The following is a 25835-nucleotide window of genomic DNA, read 5'->3' as shown; positions in this document are numbered from 1 at the left end:
GTGTGGAGGCTGCTGTTCAGAGCATTGCTGACACCAGGGCATGCCACTAGTTACACAGTTAGTGAGGCTGGTGATGAAGAAACTCTCAGGTCCTAACCAAGAATTTCACATAGCTAGTAAATCAGCATGATTTCATTTGAATTACACTTGACTTTTTAAAATTAAATATCATGCGAAAGCCTTTCCAGAATTATAGCATTCCACCAAATTGCTCTTGCCAGGACCCCATTGAGCTCCATATTGTAAAATTATCAGGTTATATCTAAGCCATCAGCCGTCATCTTTCTTGATTGCGCCTCCCCCTTTGACATACTTTCCTCTCTTGGCTTTCAGCACACTATGCCCGCTTGCGTTCCTCCTATCTTCCTGGGCATGCTTTCTCAGTTTCATTTCCTTTTCCTCTTCCTCCTGGCCTCTCAATCTTGGAGTGCTGCAGGGCTGAGTTCTTAGCCTTCTTTGTCCTCTTTCTATGCTCACTGCCTCGCTCAGTCTCAAGGCTTTAAACACCATGGAGAACCAGCCACCTCTGCTGTCTCCTCCACTTCCACCTGTTCCAGGCACCATCCTTCCTCACCTGGCCATTGCAATAGCTTCCTAATTAGTCTCCAGCTTCCACCTTCCCCCGCCTTACCATCTACTCCCTTCAGTGTGAAGGCCTCATTTTCTGGCACTCAACCCTTCTTTCTCTTGGTTGCAGCTATCCTGGCCTCCTTGCTGTGCCTCAAGCTGGGAGAGCACTCACATTTTAGGGCATTTGCAGAGGCGGTGCCTTCTGCCCCCAGATGGGTGACTCTGTGGGTAACCCCCTTCAACTTCCTGGCTCAACATTTGAAACTCCAAGCTGCACTGCCCTCAACACAGACATTCTCCAGATCCTCTTTACCCTGCTGTATTGAGCCCCCTTTTACTCTCTTACCTACTATATAATCTCTTATCATGTTTGTCTTTCACTCTGTGTTCTGCCCACGGGGATTTAAGCTCTGTGGGGGCAGGAATTTTTACCGAGGTTATTCACTGATGTGTCCCAAGCACTCAGAACAGTCCTTTGCTTTTGGACGGTGCTCGGATTTGCATGAGTGAATGACTGTGCTCTCTCCGGAGTGATGAGGATGTCAGTGTTGCTAAGTTTAGGAATGAAGGCACACCCTATGGTACGACAGAACCCGCAGAGAGATAACAGCTTCTCGCTTAAAGATATGGAGTAGGCGTTAAAAGTGATTTCTGCCCAATATAAGAAGAGCACTTTGCAATTATCAACCAGAAGCAGTTGCTTGCTCTTTCCTCAGTGGATTCTCACAATACCATATGCTATTAAGTTCCATTGTCCTCTTCGTATATGTGAGGGTAAGGTGCTCCATTGGATGTATCTTGAAACAGAACAGAGTTTGTGTATGTGAGGGGGGTGTGTACCTTTTTCTAAGGATTGAGCTGGATGACCAAAGGATATGGCATATTTAATGGGTAGGGAGAACACAGGTGCAAGAATTCACAAAAATCTCATAATAGTGAATGATGGTGAATGAATAGAGAAGACCTAAGAAATCTCTCAAATGGGTGAGTTCTCCAGGAATTGAAAGGTTTTTTTTTGTTTGTTTTTTGTTTTATCCTGTACAGTTTTAAGAGAATGTGGAAATAGAATAATTTGATAAGATTTGGCTGTGGTTTTGATGAATGCTCTAAGAATTATCCCCAGTGATAAACATTCAAAGATAAATGGTGATGTTTTAAATAGAAGTCAATAGCTATTCTATTGCCTGTAACAGGGTTCCTTAATTATAATTCTGTTAGTTGTGCTCATGGTCTTATGTTACTTATATAGTCATTATTTCAAAGCTTATCACATTCAGTAAAATCCTATAGTTATTAGCAATAATCTAAGTCAACTTTAGCAATCAATTAAGGTTAGAAATTTAACTTCTATAAAACACTCAATGCCACAGTGCTTTCCTATTCCTATGGGGCAAATTTCTGTTATAGACTCCATGGTGGCTCCTTGAAATGGTGTGTACTCAAGGATAGCCCAGCTTAGGGGACTCCAAATGCCATTTCAATTTTTACTTTACACAACGTATTCTCGTTCTCAGTCCACGCTTAGACTTCCCAGCTCTCAGGCTCAACTCTCAGATCAGGAACAACCATATGTACTACGTTTCATTTCCATCGAATTGGCAGTGACTCATTTAATTACTCTCCATGTGTTGGCCAAATATGAGGAAGGAATACTCTGAAAAATTAACAAAATGCGGCCAGGTGCAGTGCCTCATGCCTGTAATCCCAGCACTTTGGGAGGCCGAGGTGGGTGAATCACCTGAGGTCAGAAGTTCAAGACCAGTCTGGTCAACATGGTGAAACCACATCTCTACTAAATATACAAAAAATTAGCCGGGCGTGGTGGTGGGTGCCTGTAATCCCAGCTACTCGGGAGGCTGAGGCAGGAGAATTGCCTGAACCCAGGAGGCGGAAGTTGCAGTGAGCCGAGATCGCGCCATTGCACTCCAGCCTGGGCAACAAGAACGAAACTTCGTCTCAAAAAAAAAAAAAAAAATTAACAAAACACATCCGTATAGGCATCCTATGTCTACATACGCATCCACACAGGCTTTGTGATGCAGCAGCATTGGATAGAACAATACTGATCCCTGAAAAAGATGCACCACAAAAGAGCTCGGCTGCCTTTCACAAATATGAGTTCCTGGACACATCCAGGAAAATCGAAGTGTGCAATGCATTAAAAACACATTTCCTTCTCGTTAGTTGCAATGAGGATATAAAAATTAAATCTAATCAGCTTTGTTGCCAATTTCAAGAATGTGACTGAGGACAAGGAGCAGACGAAAGCAGCGTCACCAATCCTACTCTGAATAATCTGTCACCATGCTAGCAGAGCGGAAAACATTTCATTTTAAATGATTGCCATTTCGGTTACATAATAAAAGTTAATAGATATAACACCAAACACAAGACTTAATTCATTCGGACACACACGTACTTGTGTTAGTCTATGAAGGAAATATATCTTTTATGTCAAAATTATGTACTTCTTTGAAATGTGGTTCAAAGTGAAGAAGAAAACTTTAAACATTTTCCTTCACTTTTAACTCCTTCCATGCCCCAAAGCAAACACCTGAACATATGTTAAAATACTTGAATTCATAGCTGCCATCAGCAATGTCTTTATTCATTCAGAAATTTTGTTTCAATATCCCTCTGTTAGACTTTTTCCTGAATGTTGATCTTGAAAATCTGTACTGAGAGCTTAAAAGTGTTTCTCCAATGTCACATTCAACTTCCATAGATCATTTCAGAATAATACTCCTTTGATATTTAAATAGTAGCAAATACAACAATATCTCTACAATCCATGGATAATGTATATATGCTAGTGTAGATGGCTATCATTCTGAAGAAATTTTTCCCAAGGCACAAAGGCCAACACATAAATTCCCCTGCATTTTTAGAGTGGATGTTCATGGCGATGTCATTGGAGAAAGGCTATGCTCCCAGTGACAGTCACGGAGGCCAGTACAGGGTCTTGAGTAGGTTCTCAACAAATGATTGTTGTGCTTATTAATTGAAGAAGAATGATCTTATATGTGAATCAGAAAGGAAGGAAGTTAGGAGGTTACTAGTAAAACCAAATAGTTCGATAACTGTTTTTTAATACCTTGATCTATTTCATATTCACCTAATCAACTATTGGCATAAGGATCCCTTTATGTTGCTTCAGTCATTTATTTCTTAAAGACTCCTTTCACTATCATTTACGAATCATATGATTTTAGGCTTTCCAGCTTTTTTTTTTAAACAAAACTTTCATTATTTAGCATTTGCTTCCACAACCATCACATCAGTATATAGTAAGTGAGAACGAAGCAAGTGATTTGTGAACATTGTCAATACTGTGTCCAAAAGAGAATCTGAGGAAAAGGGTTCTCTGAGGTTAGTAGCGGGGCTGACATTGAATCTGAGTTCCATGCCCAGCAGTGAGCCACACCCTTTCCTTACTAAGGAGTCTGGAAATGTTGCCAGCCCTGCCTTTTATCTTTGAAAACACAGGACTATTTATGTCTAAACACAATGAATTTACCTTCATTGGTTGACACAGTTATCTTTCCTGACCCTTAAAACCTCAACAGACAGCAAAGTGCACACACTTGCTATATGATAGAAGTTTGGTAGATGGGAAGTCTACATGCAAAGTTGATTTATTTTGGCAAGATAACCCAGCCGCAAGGGGTTACGTGGAAGGCAGAGAGAATGGATGTAAAGAGCAGTCAGGACACTACTGAGAAATCCTAGTCAAGAATGTTGCAATCACCTGTGAAAGTGAGTTGAAGACATGCGTACGTAGGTAGAATCAATGAGTAGGGACTAAGTTGGTACGAAGAAAAATTCGAACGCTTGTCTAAGATTCTAATTCTCAGTAACTGGGTGGTACCATTGTCAAGATCCAGCCCTGGGCAGGAAGAGCAGGGTGGGAGTTGGAAAGCGAGTTTTGGACGTATGGAATCTGAGGTACTCAGAAGGCGTTCAAAGGAGATGTTCGCCAGCTTCTTGGAAATGCGAGTCTGGAACTTTCACAAGAGATCAGGGATAGAGACATAGGCTTAGGGGTTATCACGAAGGAGGAAACAGGTGAACTCAGGGAAGATTATGGAGATTTAGACGAGAGGGGCAGAACCCAAGGGAGTAACTTTAAGGTAGGGCAAAAAAAAAAAAAGGCACCTGTAAGCGGAACTCAGAAGATGTAATCAGAGAGACTGAAAGTAAATCAGAAGCTCCAGTGTGACAGAAGGCAAAGGGGAATAGACTTCATGAAGATGCGAGACGCAGCAGCGTGTAATGCCAGTAATCTAAAAGACTTGTCCACATTTGTTTCCAAATACTACTTTATGTTAATTATGTAATGTCTGGCTTCTCAGCTTTAATACCAATGACATGAGAAAATTCAAAATTACTTTTTGTGTCATTTCTCTCAGTGTGTTTATTATTATTTAAATACATTTATGTGCTTTCATGAACTTTACTTATGAAGGAGTTAAGAACATGGCGTCCCAAAATACACCACTCTGGCATATCGAGTATTTTTATAAAAGGCACTTAAGAAAAAGCAGGTGAGGTTGGGCGTGGTGGCTCACACTTATAATCGCAGCACTTTGGGAGGCTGTAGTGGGTGGATCACCTGAGGTCAGGAGTTCGAGACCAGCCTGGCCAACATGGTGAAACTCTGTCTCTGCTAAAAATACAAAAATTAGCTGGGCGTGGTGGCACGTGCCTGTAATCCCAGCTACTCAGGAGGCTGAGGCAGGAGAATCGCTTGAACCCAGGAGGTGGAGTTTGCAGTAGCCGAGATTGCACCACTGCACTCCAGCCTGGGTGACAAAGTGAGACTCTGTCTCAGAAAAAAAAAAAAAGTGCAAGATGGTCACTCTGACCTTCCTTCTGTTTCTTAAAAGCAGGAGATGAGGCCGGGCGCGGTGGCTCAAGCCTGTAATCCCAGCACTTTGGGAGTCCGAGGTGGGTGGATCACGAGGTCAGGAGATCGAGACTATCCTGGCTAACATGGTGAAACCCCGTCTCTACTAAAAACACAAAAAACTAGCCGGGCGTGGTGGCGGCGCCTGTAGTCTCAGCTACTTGGGAGGCTGAGGCGGGAGAATGGCGTGAACCCGGGAGGCGGAGCTTGCAGTGAGCCAAGATCGCGCCACTCACTCCAGCCTGGGAGACACAGCGAGACTCCGTCTCAAAAAAAAAAAAAAAAAAAAAGCAGGAGATGAAATTCTCGTGTGAAAGATGTCCTCCCTTGGCCGGGAGGGAGGCATCATTCTCATGGGCAAGGATCAGAAGCTGAGGCTGAGGGAAACCTGTACCACCTGCTATACTGGCCCTTTCTTCCCAGCCATTCTCCTCCAATCACCTGCCCTGGCCCAAGCTCTCCACCCCCAACCTCATCACATTTCTGCAATTTACTGCTCTTTGTCTAACTCCTTATGTAAGTGGTCAATGCAAACTGCATCTTTGGGTCTTCACAGATTCTGAAGGTTTTCATGCCACGTAAACTTCTATTAAATAAATGTGTATGTTTTTCTCCTGTGGATCTGTCTTATGTCAATTTAATTCTCAGGCACACCACCCACGCGCCCCTACCCACTAACAAACCCTGACAGAGTAGAGGTATGATTTTGCCTCCCTTACACCTAGAAACATAGAAACCATCTTTTCTTTGAATTTAATGATTTAAAATTATACAGACTTTTGGCTTGCACTGAGTTTTCAGATCACACGTGAAATTACTTGTAAAGAAAAATGATTCAATATTATCCATCATTTGTCAAAACTCTTAAAAAGATAGTGATGTCTACCAGCTTTCCTATTTTAGCATATTGGAATGAGTCTATGGATAAAAAAATAGAAAAAATTGGAATAAAAATCCTCAAAATTAAGCACTGGTTCCTGCCAAGTGGTAATGAAAAGTCACTAGTTTTTTCCAATTACATTAAGGAAGTGTAAATATTATTAAGGAACAGCTGTGTGTATATAAGTTTTTCTGAATAAATTAAATTATAAGAAATATATAAGCTACAGAATGAAGTCTTTATATTAAAAACAGGTAGTCCCACTTTGCCTGGTATCGTGTTAACAGGAAACTGAAGCATATCCAGCCATACCATTGCTCTCCACAGTCCTGTGGCAACTGAGAGGACTGCTTGTATGTTTTACTCACTTTTCATACATTTATTACATAAATTCTCTTAAAACAGAAATCCTTTCTTCTCAACCTGTTGACCCAAAACCAATGTTAAAGAGGTTAAGATAATATATTCACTGCTAGATTCAAAGCCCATTATAAATTTTCCTAAAACATAATGACAAACTATTTGATAATTTAAAGAGTAAACATCACATTTATAACAATGCCATACAAAAAGATACACAATACAAAAACCATCTTGAATGTAGGTTTACAAAAGATGTTTGTCTGCTAAGGAACTACATTCATTTTCTCTTGGAATTCACCATCTATAGAAGTTTTGAGCCCTAAGCAAAAAATATAGAAGTATAGGCCAAACATTATACTATCTATGATAAATTTTCAGAAAATTTGGGCTGCTTTAAGTAATCTATTTATGTTTTATATAGTCTCTCAATGTTAGCAGCTGTGAAAGAGATTTACAATTTACTTCATATGTAGAATTTATCTTAAATTTAAGAAACAGCAAATAGAGAGAAAGATGTTTTAATGTAGGTCTGTATTCAGTCATTCAAAAGATAAAGAGAATAATATAACAAATGTCCATGTACCCATCATTTATCTTAAAATAGAAGATATTAATTCAATTAAAGCCTGCTGCGCATGTCTTTGACAGTGCCTTCCTACCTCTAGAGGTAACCAGCATCTGAATGTAATATTTATCAGTCCATGTATTTCTTTACATTATGATGATGTAGGTTTTTAATGAATATTCTTTTTAAGGTTAAAGTAATTCCTTCCTTTGTCTGGTTGTGAGTTTTTATCTTGAAAGCCTGTATTGGGTGTTATCAATTTTTTTCCTGCACTGATTGAGACTGATCTATAGTCAGAATGTGAAGTTTTAAACCATAAAACTCATATGATTCATATAATGGTGAAAGAAGTCTTCAATAAATTATTGAAGCAATATAAAAATATCCTTATGAAATTTTTTATTCAATGAAAATGAAATTGCTTTAGGCATTAAAAATAGTTATCTATGGTCACCTAAAACACTATTTGGTTTTACTAGTGAATTCCTCATTTCCTTCCTTTCTGATTTATATGTTAGATAATCCTTAAATTAATAAGCACAGCTGAGGATGAAATATACCAAATGGTCCTCTGCCAAATGTTTTTACACCTATGCTTTTATTAAGTATTTCAAAATATTGATTAGAAAAATAATACATGTGAACATATAAAATTATGATGTGGACACAAAATGATTTTTAACATTAAATATTTTTTATCTTAATATCCAAAATACATAAAATATTGTAAGGATAAAAATCTCACTGCAAGCAAGCTTTCTCACCTTTGCATACAAATTATCACTTTTATTTCAGACACGTTTTTACAAGCTGTGGTTATTAAGAGATGGATCTCACCATGTGAGACAAAAAAAACGTGTGTGCCAATTCTAAATTAATGTCCAAACATGAAATACATCCCTTAATTCTTAAAGATGCTCAAACACAAAATAAAATAGATTTTGTATGTACACAAGTAGGCATCATCACTTTTTTTACTACAAAAACTCATAGTATTTTATTAGTTTTTCCACAAAAAAGTCTACCTCTGAATTTACCTTTTCACTCAGTTTTTCATTTTTACTTGTTTCTATTAGTTTCCCATCATAAGCCAGTCTTCTATTATATCAATACAGACTTATAAACTTGTTTACACTTAATTTTTGTCTTATTCTGCCTTGAATAAAAATAGTCATAGTAGATAAAAAATAAAATTTTAATGATTTAATTTGATGTCAGAAATGCAATTTTTTAAGAAAACATTGAATTTCTGCTGCTAAGAGGCATTACTCTGTAAGCTTTTTCCCAAAGTGAGTGTTTTACTCCCCTTTATAAACAGGGGCAAAAACCACCTTCTACTTCAGAACGAGGCGTGGATCCCTTAGTCTGACATCTGACATCCTCCTTGAATTTGCACCGAACCTCCATCTTTATCTCCAACAATTCCTGGCTGAGTCCCTTCACTATGGACCTACACATAGATGTGCACATGAGGTTGACCATCTGGTGTGCCAGGCCATACCTTCCAACGCTTGGCTTTGCTAGGACCATAAGGATAGGCTTTCTCCTCTCACTGTACATTTAGATGGCCACACTGGGTTTTGGATAGTTTCCCATTCTTAATCAAAATATAATAGAAATTATATTTCACATTTATATTTGAAAACCATATTTAATTGTATATTCATTAAATTCACATAAAATGTACCCATAGGTAACTTTTCAACATTCTTGAGTGTTTTGAAAATTAACCATTTGTTCTAAAACTTGAGTGTTACATAGTTTTGAAATATTTCAAAGTTCAGTTCAAACACACACAAAACTTCTGGTTACCACTTGGAGCTAAATTCAACACCAACCAAATTTTTTAGGTTTGCAAAATTGAACTAAAGAAGTACCTCTGAGTTGAGGGCATGTCAAGATCTAGCATTAAACTCCATTCAGAGCTGTACTTGGACCAGAATATTCCAGGGGTCACAGTAACCAACATTCAATGCCTTAAAAATACATGCTGTACGTGTGTTTTTCTATTAAGCTAAATTCAATCTCTTTGTTTTCAGGCATAAATTTATTTGAGAACAAGAGATGAATGTTTCTATTCTATCCTTTCTAATATCAAGTTGGTCTTTACAATATTTTTTTAAAACTGTGTTAATTTCCTAACCCGATTCTTTTTGGTATGTCGACAGGTTATTTCAACCAGCCTCGTCCTAACATTTGGCTCTTTATACTATTGGCACATTCACGTCTTTCTCTGTCATCTCCACCTCTCATGCTTGTTTTTCTCTCAGTGAAGTACAGAAAGTCAAAACTTAGGATCTGAAATGTCTCCTTCATTGCCTGGACCAATGGTTTTCTTGTGTTTTATTGAAAATGAAAGAGCTATGCATTTGATGAAACAATAAAAATACAACCTTTCATCTCTGATAATACTGAGCATTAAATAAAATTATAGGTGCAGTTATTTCGCAGGTAGAGTTTTACTTTCTAGGACAAAGTCTAGATACAGAGGGCAGTACTGACCTGCCCCGAGGCCTTGGTCTCTGCACCGGTTGGTCTCATCTTATTTCAACTGCTCTCATCTTTGTCCTCTTCTTCTCAGTTACATCCAAGATACAGGGACTGTCCAGTGTTTCATTTCTCTAATCCCTTGAACATTGTTCAGCAGTATTACTAACATATGAGCCTGATTGTGAGACTTTTGTTCTCAATAAATAAATACAAACTTAATGCACCTTCCCAAGGGCTTTGCATGGGACCTAAATATTCTTTGAGTCCTGAGTTTTCTCTTCTCTAGGTCTTTGCCCTCCACCATTTTCTGCGATTTGAATACCCTCTTATCCAAACGAAAACCCCAATTCCAGTACAGCTTTTCCTTTGTGATAATACCATTGATTTTCTAGTACAACATACGCCCAGCTCCCAATTCCAGCTCTGAGCCCCTAGAGTTCTGGAGGACTTCACATTGCCTATCTTCTTTTGCAGAGTGTTACATCCAGGTGCATGTGTCCAGCTCTCCTACCAGACTGCTCAGCTGCATGTGGCATGGCTCCTTGCACACAGTACGTAGAAGGCTTGGTAACAGAATCCCATGTTCATCGAATGGCCTAGACTGATCATATTTTAAATAATGCACAATGTTCTCACATCTATTTAAGGAAGAAACAACTGATTTCTATCTTTTAAGATTGCATTTTAAGACCACATCAAAGGCTTTGAATCTCTCACCAAAACTAACAATAAAAAACAAATTTGGCCAAGTGCAGTGGCTCACACCTGTAATCCCAACATTTTGGAAGGCTGAAGTAGGTGGATCACTTGAGGTCTGGAGTACTAGACCAGCCTGGGCAACATGGCAAAACCCCGTCTCTCCTAAAAGCACAAACATTAGCTTATGTGCTGATACGTGACTGTAATCCCAGCTACTCAGGAGGCTGAGGCACGAGAATCGCTTGAACCTGGGAGGCGGAGGTCACAGTGAGCCAAGATTGCACCACAGCACTCCAGCTTGGGTGACAGAGTGAGAGCCTGTCTCAAAAAAAAAAAAAAAAAAAAAAAAGCATATATAATTGAATTTGTTTCAAAGTAAGGGAAAGGGGAGTATGCAAGGGCGACATGTGGCCTGTTCGTCTGAAAAAGCAAGAAAGGTTATCTTTATATACCAGATCAAGGTATTGCCAGCTACAGAGTGAAATTCCATACACAAAAAGAAAATTTTCTTCAAGCAAAAAAAATAAGTGGCCAATAAGGTCACATTCAAAAATTAAACTGGTCTTGATTACTGATACCATTTTTCAATAAAAGTAACCAGAGCTCCTTGAAGAAATAATTGATTTTAGGACTGGGACATGAAATATACAAAATGATGCGGGAGCATCTTGCAGTGCCAGGGAAAAAAAAGTCAACCCTTAAAATGATAGCTATAAGTCAAAGGCACATGGGAGGTGGGAGATGCATTTTGGATTTCAGATTTTTTCAGATTTTGGAATATTTGCATATCTATCATGAGTTATCTTGGGGTTGGGACACAGATCTAAATGTGAAATTCGCTTACGTTATATGTACTGTATCCAAATAGCTTGAAGGTAATTTTATACAATGTTTTTAATAATTTTGTGCATAAAACGAAGTTTGTGTACATTGAACCATCAGAAAGCAAAGACAGCAATATCTCAGCCGCTCACATAGAAAATCTGGTGTTGTTTGGCATCACCATCATTCCTGACTGAATTTATTTGCTACCAATAAGCAATCATTTTCCTGCTCTTACTCACATGTAAGTACTTAACAGTAGAAAATACTACAATTTTTTTTTTTTTTTTTTTTTGAGAGAGAGTCTTGCTTTTGTTGCCCAGGCTGGAGTGCAATGGCACGATCTCGGCTCACTGCAACCTCCGCCTTCTGGGTTCAAGCGACTCTTCTGCCTCAGCCTCCTGAGTAGCTAAGATTACAGGCGTGCACCACCACACCTGGCTAATTCTGTATTTTTAGTAGAGATGTGGTTTCTCCATATTGGTCAGGCTGGTCTCCCGACCTCAGGTGATCCACCCGCCTCGACCTCCCAAAGTGCTGGGATGACAGGCATGAGCCCCTGTGCCCAGCCTAATATTACTATTTTTTAAACAGTAAAAATACATACTATTAATACAGTGAAAAATAATGTGTTTAGGTAACTGAGCGGCACAGGAACAAGACTATTTTCCTTTATCAGCTGTTAGACAACAGCAGCAACGAACAACGCAGGCTTTCAGTCGCCACCTATGATGCTGTGTTTTGAGTAAAAGGCCACTGTACACTGTATTTTTTTTTTAAGGTGGTAAGAAACATCAGAAGCAGTTGACAGACCAGGAAGCGGGTCCTCTAAGAAATGAGGAGGCATTCTGCCGGATGGCTTTTAAAATATTTTCTCCAGCGTCATCTGCCTCATTAACGGCGATTTTTGTCTTAGAAGTCTCCCTTTGAGTTTCTACACAGACATGACTGCTTACTCTGTTATGAATGCCCTCTGCTCTAGTCCTTTGGTTAGCCCATCACATTGTCACTGTGGCATCTGTATGCACATTTTCTGCAGTGTTAACGTCATCTTCATTGTCCAATTGTGGCATCATGTTGGTGCTCAAAACGTTTCAGATTTTGGAACATTTTGAATTTCAGACTTTTAGAGTAGGGATGCTCAGGCTCTACTACTTCTTATTTCAGAGAAAAATATAATATCCAAATAACTAATAAAAACTTGGTTGGAGAATGAAGACTTCTAAAAATAACTGTTTAATCTGCTTCTGATAAATAATCCTCTTCGCTGTACGGCAAAGGGGAGACCACTGCTGTTACTGTTTGTGTCATCACGTCCTGATCAGACAAACACTGACTTTTTTAAAAAAGAAAACAAGTACATCGTGTATGTAAATGTAGACTGTAATAATATATCCTTGAGAAATAAATAAATATTACATGGACTCCATTTTTTCTGACAGTCAATTATGCACAAAAAGATTTTTAAAGCACTGGTTTTTGCATTCTTAAATGACAAATGAAGTCTTCTTGAAATAACATTTTTAATGATTTAGAGAAACATTTGCACCTACACTAGCGTGGTGTTGGTTCTCAGTTTTTAATTTTTTTTTTAAATCCTTTCCCTTGCATTTTTATCCTTTCCCTTGATTTTTTTTCTTTTTCTTTTCTTTTTTTTTTTTTTTTTTTTTTGACAGAGTTTCACTTTTGTTGCCAGGCTGGAGTGCAATGGTGGGATCTCAGCTCACTGCACCCTCCGCCTCCCAGGTTCAAGCGATTCTCCCACTTCAGCCTCCCATGTAGCTGGGATTATAGGTGTGCACCATCACACCTGGCTAATTTTTTTTTTTTAGTAGAGATGGTGTTTCACCATGTTGGTCAGACTGGTCTCGAACTCCTGACCTCAAGTGACCCACCTGCCTCAGCCTCCCAACATGCTGGTGTTACAGGCATGAGCCACCGCGCCCAGACTATCTTTTCCCTTTTTCTGTTTTGTTATGGATGATGAATGTCTTAAAACTACTGAACTCCTTATACTTTTATATGTTTAGTGAGAACTTCCTTGTGGGATGGTTCTGAATGATTTCTCTAGAACCTCCATTTGAACATCTTCCTTTCCTCTGCTCATGGTACCAGTCTGGGGCTATCAAAATCATATATGCTGATAAATGCTACACTATGACTAGTGGAGTCAGTGCTAAAAAGCAGCTTCTACATATGGCACTCCCAAGTTGTGTTATTGCTGGCTTTTCCAATGCTTTCCCTACTAGGGCATCTACTGCATGTCACTGCTAAAATGCAAACCATATCTTTAATGAAAGTCTATTTTATTGAATACGTAAGTGACTATGAAATTTTAAATGAAAATTGATGGCAATTTAATTTCATAATAAACCTATATCTATGTATCTCACCAAAGAGAGTCTAAATCTTTAGTGAGGCCACAAATTCATTTTTATGAAAATTCTTCACACGAGTTTAGAAAGCTTCCAACTAAGAAAAGGACAAGTCAAATCTTAGTGTCCTGGGTGGCTGAGCATTTCACAGCTGCCAGAGAACCATGAGGGCCTTCCTGAGACTGACTCACGGGAGTTATCTGTAATGATCTGTGTCTCCCAATGGGTCATATTTTTATTGGAGATTATTTACTATGCCTGGAATCCTAATGCTTGGTGTCTCTAATGAGAAAAATAATACAAAAAAAAATGTCAATATTCAGCCAACACAAATTTCTATGATCTACAAAAGAATGTTTCCAGATCCTGGGCTTGATCATTTTTGTTTTCGATGTCATAGATTTGCTGAACAAAGCTTCCAAATCCCCCTTTTCCTCTCTGCTTGCTACTACCCCGACCCAGAAAACACACACACACACACACACCTTCCCAACCAGGTCCCATGTGACTGTTAACACCCACATCAGCTCTAGGCCGCCATGCTTTCCTGAGGGACGTTGCCTCCACTGAGGGCTCCTTTATTCTCAGTATACCTTACATTCCCAGCCACAGTACTGAACTTCTCAATGCTTGCAATGTTCCCTTGGAGTATATCAGTTGAGCAGGAGGAAAAAAAATATCTGGAAGTTTATTATTTTTCCACCAATATATTTGACACCACCTTCGGAAAGGGAACAAAAGGCATACTGTCAAGCGGATAGACCTGGACAAAATGTTACTGTTTGTTCCTCACGAGCACAGAGGTATATTTAAGCAAAGAAAGGCATTCCATGGCTCTCCTGGGACTTCCTTCCTTCAGCTGAATTATACCAACATGTTCACACCACTGGGGCTCAGGCTGCTGGAATTTAGAACGCAGACCTCTATCTGCCAGTGCTTCAATCCCACGGCTACAAACATTCATATTAGGATTGAACCTGGCTTTCAAACATCATGAGATAAATGGGAGTTTATTGGGGGAAAAGGTGTGCCCCCATGAAACTACAGTAGGAGATGTGGAAATAGGACTGTCCCTGTTCAGCAGACTCTACACTAATACAATAAAGCCTAAAGTCACCAGAAGTCACCTGGCCTTGGGTTATGTTTCCAATTCAGGCTCACTGACATTCATGAAACCTTTGGCAACACAGGCCAAGTTTCGTGCAAGGCTGGGTAGAATACTTCTTTCATGTGGAAGCCGGGTGAAACTCGGTGGCTTTGGCTACATTTCACCTGAAGTTTCACATTCAAACAGTCCAGAGTTTCAACGTAAAATTAAGGGGTGAAGAGAAACAGAAAGAAAAAACAAAACAAAACAGGGGAAAAATGGCTTGCTTGGGAATGGAATGATCACCTACCATTCTCCAAAAAGATCTCATCCTGGCGCCCTTTAATTTTACTGCTGGAGTATCACCTCTAGCAATATATTTGCCCCCAGTGACCAAGGCTTCCAAGTACTAAGGGGGAGTGAGTATTCTAGCTAGACCACCCCCCCACCCCCTACAAAGTCCAGGCTCAAAATAACGGGAGGATTTAAAATGTCAACCATATACATAAATGCAATGATTAACATGCTTCTTATAATGTAGATTTGAAGGGGAAAAGAGGCAACGAAATGCCCAGGTTTGCAAAATTAAAAGATTAGACTGAACATCTCTAGGTTTTTCTACTATGAATCCAAATTTTGAGATTCTATTGCATCTGCTCCTAATCCAGGGGGATCTCTGCCGTAGCTTTCCCCACAGTTCCGCCACTCTGGAGACTTGTCCTGTGGCCACTTGCGTCTGTCCTTCTTAGCAAGGTGCAGAGGACAGGGGGCAGACTGCGTCAGCGCTGAGGAGCTAGCGTCCTTGACTGGGACTTAAACAGCCTCCTGACAGGATTAGGCTCATTCTATTCCTAACCTTCAGCAGAACACACAACACACAGGGACCGTTTGCCAGGGAATGTCAAACTCTGAATTTGGCTGAGGACTGTGAAAATACCTTGTGCTTGGGGTGGGAAAGAAAAGGGGAACAAATGTCACACATGCTTGTGCCTTCTTTACAATGAAGAGAATATTCCAAAGTTGACTGAATGGCTAGTAAGTGCAACATTTTGCCCATTTTAGGAAATACATTTTTAAGAAATCCCTTATCCCTTACACAGCAGAAGTTTCACTCGTAAAACAGACTTCTGGCTACTGAGGGTTTGTTTTTGTTTTTGTTTTTTTTTCCAGTTTTCTTTTGATTTTGGTTTTCTTTTTCTTTGTTTGTTATTTCTTCCTCTGTTTTTGTTACTCAGAAGATCATTATGTGGTTAGAATGCATGCTTTCCTTTGACATGTGGTCTGCGATACCAATAAACTTTTCTGAAAAAAAAGTATCTCTGACCTCTGAAGATTTCAGCATCCATGTTTTAAAAAAGCACCCATTGGGCCCGAAGGCACACGGAGATTCTGAGGCAGCAGGGTAGAAAGATTTCAGCATCCATGTTTTAAAAAAGCACCCGTTGGGCCCCAAGGCACACGGAGATTCTGAGGCAGCAGGGTAGCCAGCCTGGGGTTCTGTGCACTGTCATTTGCTGCTGGCTCTTACACATCTGCCAGACAGGGGCCATGAACTGTCATGAAGTCTGTGTTGGGGGAACTTTACCAGAGAATACCTTTCTTTCAAAGGGGGGTCCCTCTAGAAGTAAAACCGAAGACAGATCGGTGAGGAAAACTAAAGCTCCAATAAATTATTGAAAGGAAATGCTATCAAAGCATTAAACCAAAAGGAAAAAAAAGGAGACATTTTACTGAACAGAGTAAATAGCCACAATCAAAGTAAATGCTGTGTTTGAAGTTAAAGTCCACAGATCAAAGTACTTTGCAAAATGTCAAGTGCAAGCATAACAAGGGGGAGAGGGAGCCACCGAAACTGACCCAAAGTATCACATTGTCACGTTAGAGAAACCTGCCAGCAAGTGTACTTAGCAAAAAATATTCAGCTTAGTAAGGAATCCTCAAAACCGTCCCCTAAAGTGTGCTAGGAACATACAAAACAACAATAACAAAAACAAAACCCTCGAAACCCTCAAATCAACCACTCTGATTCCACACGAGCAATGAACGAAACAGTGATAAAAGAAGAACATTATAAAATACAGCTCACTCATTGCCCTTAAAGAATAATTACTTATATATATTCTCTTTACTCAGGTGGATGGCATTTTTTCCTCTCTCTCTTTTTTTTTAATGCCCCTGGAAAGTTAAAAATAAAGCAGTCTAAACAACAAAAGTATGATGTCTGAAAGATCCTCTCATTGCTCTGGCAATCAGGCTTAATTAGACCTCTGATCCGTGGTTCAGTCAGAGTCAAGTCTGTACTGCAGGTCACTATAACGAGAGCTTTAAGCAAAGCTTAAAATGTGCAGCCACAAACACGCCCAGATGCTCCTGCTGTATTCTGGAACACAATGTTCACCTGGGAACTGTTCACAACTCCCCTGATTATTTCCACTGTAAGTAAGTTATTTTAAAGACATTAGTCACGAACATATCAGAAAACAATTAAATAATTCCGGAATAAAAAGTCTTACCTACAGCCAGCTGAGTTCAACAGTTGTTCTATGCAGAGGAAGTAGGAGTCAGTGGCCTTTTACATGTAGAGATTGTTTATTTAGCCCTTTTTAAAAGGTCTTGAACTCCAGAGGTTTAAGATTAAGTCCAATCCAAGTGTCTGAAGGAAAAAAAGGCAAGAGAGAGGCAAATAAGAGAGGGAAAGAATCCCAGCTGCTGGGTGGTGCTACTGTTCTGAGAGCATTTGAGCTATTTTCAGCATTAACAGCAGCCGGGGTTGTCTGCAAAGGGATGAAAATGCCTTGCCCAGATCGCCACCCCCCACTCCAGGGGGGGAAAAAACACCAACCAGGAAACCCACAACAACTTGGTTCATTGTGCAAATATTCATTTAAATTTTAAGGAAAACTGCCAGCACCATTGAAAACAAAACAAACCCAAAGTTGACTGGAATCTTAAAGAAACACAGTGCTCCTCAAGTTTTCAATATGAATTACCTGATTCATTGAAAATGAGATGTCCTGTTTATGCTTTATTGAGAAGGAAGGCTTTTCTTCTGCTATTTCCTAAGGGGTCTTAAGAAATATTTGAGTGCTCTCTGGTCAGCAGTATCTGTTGCCAGTCTATTCTTCTTAAGAATGAGGACAAATCATTTCTTAAAAGAGCCCGCACCTAAATTTCCAGTTTCATCAACTATGCTATTTTTGAAAGCTACTGGGTTAAGCGTTGACACCTCTTATCTATTGGCAGAGACTGGGGACCATTCAGTGACATGAGGCAGACAAACAGTGACCCCTGCCTCCGCCTCCACAGGCCAATGAAGAAATCATTCTGGTTGGGTCACTGACAATGACTGACAAACTTTGAGCCTTCATTTTGTTTCTAGAATTAAAAATTAAGAAGTTGTATTCATTCGTTCATTCATTCAGCAAATGTTTATTTGGTGAGCACTTCAGAGCTTACTATAAGCCAAGCACTCTGGGAATACAGTGGCGGGCAGAATGAAGTGTCCTCGCCTTCAGGGGTTTAGAACACACAGATGCAGCGAGAATAAATAAAAACAGAATGTTTAAGTATTTTCCAGACTTTTTCACATGATGAGACTATTCACATCATGGCAGCTGAAGACTGAGATCTCTTTCTACTATGGATGAAGGAAGATACTATGCGTCATCAGATCAACTTCAGGCCTGCATTGAGTCATTGTGCCTTTACAACACCACCGGGGAGGAAAATTAGTTGCTTTCTACCAAGGAAGCAGTTAAGTATTTTTATGAACGCTTTCATTCCACATAGACGAAATCCCTGTGTTTTTTCAACCCCCTACTCCCCATAACAAAAAGAATGCTGCGGTAGTCAGAAAGTACTACTGAGAGAGGCTTTCCATCGGGGGATGAAAAGAGAGTCTTCAACCTGAATCCACTATAAAAAACCGCCGGTGGCTCACGCCTGTAATCCCAGCACTTTGGAAGGCCGAGGCGGGTGGATCACGAGGTCAGGAGATCGAGATCATCCTGGCTAACATGGTGAAACCCCGTCTCTAATAGAAATGCAAAAAATTAGCTGGGCGTTGTGGCACGTGCCTGTAGTTCCAGCTACTCGGGAGGCTGAGGCAGGAGAATCGCTTGAAGCTGGGAGGTGGAGGTTGCAGTGAGCCGAGATCGCACCACTGCACTCCAGCCTGGGCTGGAGACTCCATCTCAAAAAAAAAAAAAAAAGCTCTGATATATATATATATATATATATATTTTTTTTTTTGAGACGGAGTCTCGCTCTGTCGCCCAGGCTGGAGTGCAGTGGCCGGATCTCAGCTCACTGCAAGCTCCGCCTCCCGGGTTCACGCCATTCTCCTGCCTCAGCCTCCCGAGTAGCTGGGACTACAGGCGCCCGCCACCTCACCCGGCTAGTTTTTTTGTATTTTGTAGTAGAGACGGGGTTTCACCGTGTTAGCCAGGATGGTCTCGATCTCCTGACCTCGTGATCCGCCCGTCTCGGCCTCCCAAAGTGCTGGGATTACAGGCTTGAGCCACCGCGCCCGGCCAAGCTCTGATATATTTTATAATTAATGTGAGGGTTGGTTGCTAGATGCTCGTATCAAATTCAATTCTTTCTTTGCAATTAAAGACACTGAAATAGATTATGGAAAATACTGAGGATTATGCCATGTAAAAACAAAAAAGGGTTACATGACTACTATTTCAAGTACTATTTAAAAACAGTGAAATCCTTTGGCTCAATAGACTTTATATTAAAATTATATTTCAAATTTTAAAATTCTAAATTAACTTTGAAATCTCTAATTTGAATTTTATAATAAGATCAACTTTGTTTTAAAAATGTATACCAGGCTTTAAAAAAATCACCCTAGAATAATGCGTTTTGCTGTTCATTTATTTTTAAATGGTCACATTTTACTATGTCTTAAATACCTGCCAATCTAACATGGGATATTTGGCCTCAATGTGGAATGGTAATTCTACTGGTAATAATTGGAAGCCTAGCCTCAGATAGACACATTATTTTTAATTGCTTTTTTCTTTTTCCTCCTTATAATAGTTTATACCACAGAGGAAAATGCATTTAAATATTGGCCTTCCTCAAGAAGCTGTGGCGTTAAGGAAACAAAGATGAGCATAACCCGCCCTCGTATAAAATGGGGATAATAACGAGCTGTCATAGGGCTCACAGGATAATGCACCTAAAATGCTTAACTGGGTAATGTCTGACACACAGCAAGCATCCGATGGAAGTCAGTACCATCATCTCCGCGGTGAGTGTAAAGCTTTGCTATCCAATATGGTGGCTACATGTGGCTACTGAGCTCCTAAAACGTGGCTAGTCTCAACTGAGATGTCATGTAAGTATAAAATGCATGCTAGATTTTGAGGTCTTTATACAAAGAAAAGGGGAATTATGAGAAATTACTCAATGGGTATGACGTTCATTATTCAGGTGATGGATACATTCATTAAATCTATGACTTTACCACTATGCGGCACATCCATGTAACAGAATTCTCCTTGTACCCCACAAACTCGTACAAATAAAAATAGATTAAATTAAATGTTTTCTCTTCCTAAAACATGTAAACCATCATAGCATTTTTATATTGATTGCATGTTGAAAAAAGAATGTAAATTATGACATTAATTTGTATATTACGTGTTGAAAGGACAGTATTTTGGACACAGTGTGTTAAATAGGATATTTTGCTGAAATTAATTTCACTCGTTTCTTTTTTACTTTTTCAAATCTGACTGCTAGCTCATTTAAAATTACCTATGTGACTTGCATTCTGTTTCTGCGGGGCAGTGCCATGTAGGCCAATGGTTCTGGAAAGGTAGTGAGCATCACTGACCCAGAAGCTTCGTAAAAACAGATTGCTGGTTCCACCCCCAAGTGTCTGATTCAGTCGGTCTGGCAGGGGGTTGAAATTTTGCAGCCCTAACGAGTTCCCAGGTGATTCTTGACCTCACTTTGAGAACCGCTGGTCTTGGGCCTTGCTTCTTAAAAAAGCAGTCCGTGGACCAACATTAACATCATCACTTAGGATCTTGTTAGAAACACAAAACCTCAGGCCCCACCCAGACCTACTGAGCCAGCATGCGCATTTTCACGACATCCCCGGGCTATGTGGAAACATGTTGAAACTTGAGAGAAATTGATGTAAAGTAGTGTCTGTCATCCCTGGGTGAATATAAGGTAAACTTTTACAAACACCAGTAGCCCGGCCCCGCCCCCAGAGAGTCAGATTTAATGACTCTGGATGTGACTCAAGCATCTGCATACGTGAACAGCTGATTCCAGGTTAAAGCCAGCACTGGGAGTCCCATCAGACTGGCTGTGGAAAGGCCAGGATCTAGAAACCAGACACTCGTGCTAGTGAGGGGGCAGATGCTGGGGGACTGCCAGGTGCTGGAAAGACAAGTCCTGTGCTAGGGTGAAGAGAGTCAAACCCGCACAGCCAGGGCAATGAGTGGGTGCTGTGGCCAGTGGAGGGGAGCCATGCAGGGGGCCTCCATGCCTCTGCAGGTGTGACAGAAGTCCCAGCTGCTCCAGGTGTGGCCTTTCAAGGAAGGCTGGGTAAAGCAGAGCACAGCCTCGGTCTTGAGAAGCTAGAACCCTAGGGTAAGTTATCTGGGCAGAGATGCAGGCTCTGAGGAAAGAGATAAGGACCTTGCTAAAAGAACCCCGGTATACATCAAAGTGGGCCCAGGAGCCCTGCAAACTGAGTTTCTTAAACGCAACATATCCACAGGTTTGGTTTCAGAGGCTGGAACAGGAATAATCTTTTGGACAGAGATAAGGAGGGAAACAAAAGGATGAAAGTGTTGAAAGCCAGATTCATTGAATATATTTTTTCTCTCCCTCCCTAACGAAAACCGAGAGGGTTTGTACATCATTAAGGCATAGTAGACACAGATCAAACCATATTAGAGGGTATTTCCATCCCAAAAGAGGATCTTGTTAACCCAAATAACTCTACAATTGTTAGAACTGGTGAGAGAGACCCATATTTTGGAGTAGAGAGGCCTTCTGTTACTCACTACACCTCTGTTCCGGCCTTAAATAAATGAGCACGCCAACCTGAAGAATGTGTCTGAATAACCTCATTCGTTTGCCAAATGACTTCTCACATTTTCAGGCGGCACCTGAGCTTTGTGTGTTTCACAGAGCTTGGTAAAAATAAAATCCTCACTATAAGAGAGAATCTGGGCTCACACTGGTAACATTTAGAACTTCCAATTCTGTATGCAGAAACCATCTGCAGCTTTGCTTCTCACTTTCTTGGTTGGTCCTTTCAGAAAACTTTCAAAAGTGCATAATACTTCCGAGTGGAGAGTCTGCAGTCAGGGTGCCCGGGTTCGAATCCTCATCCTGACACTTAGGCGTGGCTGTAGCCGTAGGTGACTTTCTTAGCCTCCCCATACCTGTTTCCTCCTCTGTAATGAGACCTTTCTGTATTCGGTTGTTGGAGGGTGAAAATTGTTATTTGAAACGGCCATGGAAAAGTCTGCTGCTTTGTAAATTTTATATGAATGTTGGTTAATCAAAATATATTTGAAAAACTGTGCAGATTTCCATATGTGGCTAAATTTAGTAATTTTTTAAAGATACGGTGGTGATTTCCAACGACTTTTTGATTTTTTGAACACATGTATTTAGAAGGTTTCTTTGAGTGTTGTTTTAAATTTTTTTCCCAAGAGAGCACAGAATTCTCAATTGATTCCTCATCGCTTCCTATGATTTGAGAGGATCCCAGGAGGAAGGAAGTAAATGTAGTTTTCCCATGAGTATTGTTTTCTAGAGAACATTCTTTACCCCTGCAGTCCTTTGAAAAGTGAGTTGTGCTATAGATGTTTAGAGGCCTTCCTGCCCCTGTCATTCTAGTAGCATTGTCTAATATCCCAGGAGAACAATGTGTCATTCTCTTAGTCAAATATTTCAGTGCTTAGGGAGAGGCAGCAAGACCATCTCAAACACTGGCGTGAGTTTCAAAGACATACTAAAAGAGCAGTCAGATTCTCCTACAGAAATCAGCTAATGCTGACTCAAAGAAGAAATGGACACTGAAGTCAAGCACGTTGTAAGCAAAATGAAGGCTAGACTAAGTGAAGTAACATCTTTTTTTTTTCTTTGAGATGGAGTTTCGCTCTTGTTGCCCAGGCTGGAGTGCAATGGCACAATCTCAGCTCACTGCAACCTCCACCTCCCGGGTTCAAGCGATTCTCCTGCCTCAGCCTCCCGAGTAGCTGGGATTACATGCATGTACCACCACAACTGGCTAATTTTGTATTTTCAGAAGAGATGGGATTTCTCCATGTTGGTCAGGCTGGTCACAAACTCCCGACCTCAGGTGATCCATGTGCCTCGGCCTCCCAAACTGCTGGGATTACAGGTGCGAGCCACTGCACCTGGCCTGGAGTAACATCTTTTATGCTTGTCTGCTTCAACCACACTCAACAAAGTGAAGCATATGCAATAAAAATAAGGATACCTGGTAGCTTCATGCACGTAGCAAGCATCTGTCAGGTCATCTACAGGAACCTCACCCATGGCATGCCACTTGCTGAACAACGCATGCATGCATTGGGCTGGGAAACTGAAGCCCGTACGTTGAGTGACTTTAGACCAGTCATGCAAGCTCCCTACACTTGTGTCCTGAAAGGTAGGCAGAGGAATGGGACTGTACCCGCCTTACTGACTCTTAAACCTATGCTTTTGCTTGGGCTTATCTGGATTACATTCGGCAGTCACCATGATTTACACCTGTGGGCGGTAACAACTGTTTGAAAGGAGTCAGATCATGTGTCCAGTGACTTCTACTGCCTGGTTATTGATGTTAAGCAAATATGTTTTAGGAGGCGATTTGTCATCACATGTGCCATTTTACCATCTGGGACTGGGGTTTATCAAGTGAGGAGAAAATCTTAACCAAAGGTTAAAGGACCAGTATCATTGAAAGAGATTATATAGAAATAACTTCTTAAAACCTTTGTTAAGCTCAATTTTCTAGTTGAAACTTTGTTTTATTTATTTTTATTTATTCGTTTATTTTTGAGATGGAGTTTTGCTCTATCACCCAGGCTGGAGTGCAATGGGGTGATCTCAGCTCACTACAACCTCCGCCTCCCGGGTTCAAGCGATTCTCCTGCCTCAGCCTGCCAAGTAACTGGGACTACAGGCATGTGCCACCATACCCGGCTATTTTTTGTATTTTTAGTAGAGACGCGTTTCACCATGTTGGTCAGGCTGGTCTCGAACTCCTAACCTCAGGTGATCCTCCTGCCTCGGCCTCACAAAGTGCTGGAATTACAGGCATGAGCCACTGCGCCCAGCCTGAAACTTTGTTTTAAACTGGCTGCCTGAATTCTTTGTGTATTTAAAAAGCACCTCTGCTGTTTACGTAACCATGACTTAGCTTTTCTTGTTATTTCTATTCCATTTGAAATTGACCATATGCAACGGTCGCTAAATCTGCTATGAAAATCATGAAGCTAAGCCTTTTCCATGCAGCCCACTGAAGGCCCTGCACAATCTGGTGTCCTGCAGCATTTCCGACCAATCTCCACCACCTTCCTCCCAGAGCCATTGCCTCTGGCCTCTCCAGCCTCCCTTCCATTCCTGGACCGTGCCTCATGCAGGTCCCTGGCTTGCATGGCTCACTCTGATGGGAATGCCTTCTCTGCCCAGTGGCGAATGCCATGCAACCTCCAGCTTTCAAGTGTCTCTTCCTCAGGAAGGACTTCCCTGCTCCACCAGCGTAGCCCCGCCACTCCCCCTCCCTTTTTTTTTTTTTAACTCATAAAGAATCACCTTCCTCATTCCCTCTAAATTCGGGCTCAGTTGCTTGAAATTGCTGGAGTAATTGACTGGAGACCCTCTCCTCCACTGGCCTATCAGCTCCCACTTGCCCCTCACATTACTTACGTTCCTCACACAGGGATTGCATTTGTGCCTGGCCCAATGTCAATGGGGGCCAATGCGTAGTTGCTGAATAAGTAAATGATTAAATAAGTTCTGCCTAAGGCATGAAGCAACACAAGAGTACATTTTTTGGTCCTATATTTATCAGAACTTGTGAAATAAAAAGTATCTGATCATGTAAAAAGCAAAAATTATGTACTCTAATTAAGCAGCTGTTTCCAACCCAGACGATTCTCTGAAATATTGCTTTGTAGCTACATATGTGGTTTAGAAGCCATCTTAAGAGGCAGATGCCGCTTGCTCTTCCCTTCAGGATATAATGTGTTCTGTTATCTTAATTTGTATCTATTCTAAAATAGATTTCAATAAAGCAAGTTACTTGCATTCATATATCATATTCCTAGACCTTTTTCACAACCATGTGATACTCTACTAGGGTAGAGTGAGGTCCCTGATAAACATTTCTTCTGATTAGGGTTAGTGAGAGAATTATGTATTTGTCTACCTATTGCTTGGCAGTTACACCACCTGAAACCCTATGTGGTTATTTATAATGTAGTTTTATGAGCAGACAGGCAGGTATAAAGTGACACACCAACCACGCCACCTGGTCAGGCCATAGTTATTCCAGTGGTATGAAACTCTTTCTCGTGGCCATATTATGCATAAGTTTTAAACAGACAATGAATGAATAGTCACTGATTGAGAAGACTGGAGATTTGCAATCTTATTTTCCAGCAAATAGCCAAGTAATATCAACAGGGGAGAAAAGGAGAGTTTTGTATGTCACAGACTACACAGCAGGGGTCAAAGCCTGGGGTAGGAGAGGGCTTGGTCTCTGCTGCATTGATCTGAAAGGAGCTATGGAAACTTTTATTCTACCACTTGGGCAGAGGAAAGCTTGCTATGGCCCAACAATGTTTTAAAATGTATTCTTTATACATGTGTAAAACACTCTGAAATCACCAAGATACAGCATGAAATGTATCTTTTCTGAGACATTAAAAAGCTGAATGAATTAATCAACAAGCCATGGCACAATTCCATAATTACTATGACCACAGAGTTAATTTAGCAGGGATAGTACATAATACACACCATACTAGAAAACTGTCCTTGAAACTCACAAAGGTAAAGGATGAATTAAGAACAAGGAA

General features: G+C 40.5%; 1 protein-coding gene across 46 annotated transcripts in view; it reads right to left on the bottom strand.

The window, feature by feature from the left end:
- LOC105466558 (sorbin and SH3 domain containing 2) overlaps nt 1-25835 on the bottom strand; it is a 379599-nt gene that overhangs the window by 179293 nt on the left and 174471 nt on the right. For 45 of the 46 annotated variants that reach the window (XM_011715524.3, XM_071092729.1, XM_071092733.1 and 42 more), the window contains exon 2: nt 17271-17410. The gene's annotated coding sequence lies outside the window, so the exon portion shown is untranslated. Of the gene's footprint in view, nt 1-17270; nt 17411-17747; nt 18064-25835 lie in introns of those variants that run through there. The other variant, XM_011715523.3, reaches the window with a different exon arrangement.

This window comes from Macaca nemestrina, chromosome 3 (genome assembly GCF_043159975.1).
Source record: "Macaca nemestrina isolate mMacNem1 chromosome 3, mMacNem.hap1, whole genome shotgun sequence".
In the NCBI taxonomy this organism is placed as follows: Eukaryota; Metazoa; Chordata; class Mammalia; order Primates; family Cercopithecidae; genus Macaca; species Macaca nemestrina.
Note: the sequence above shows the minus strand (reverse complement) of the source record. Positions and strands in the feature narration are given on the sequence as shown.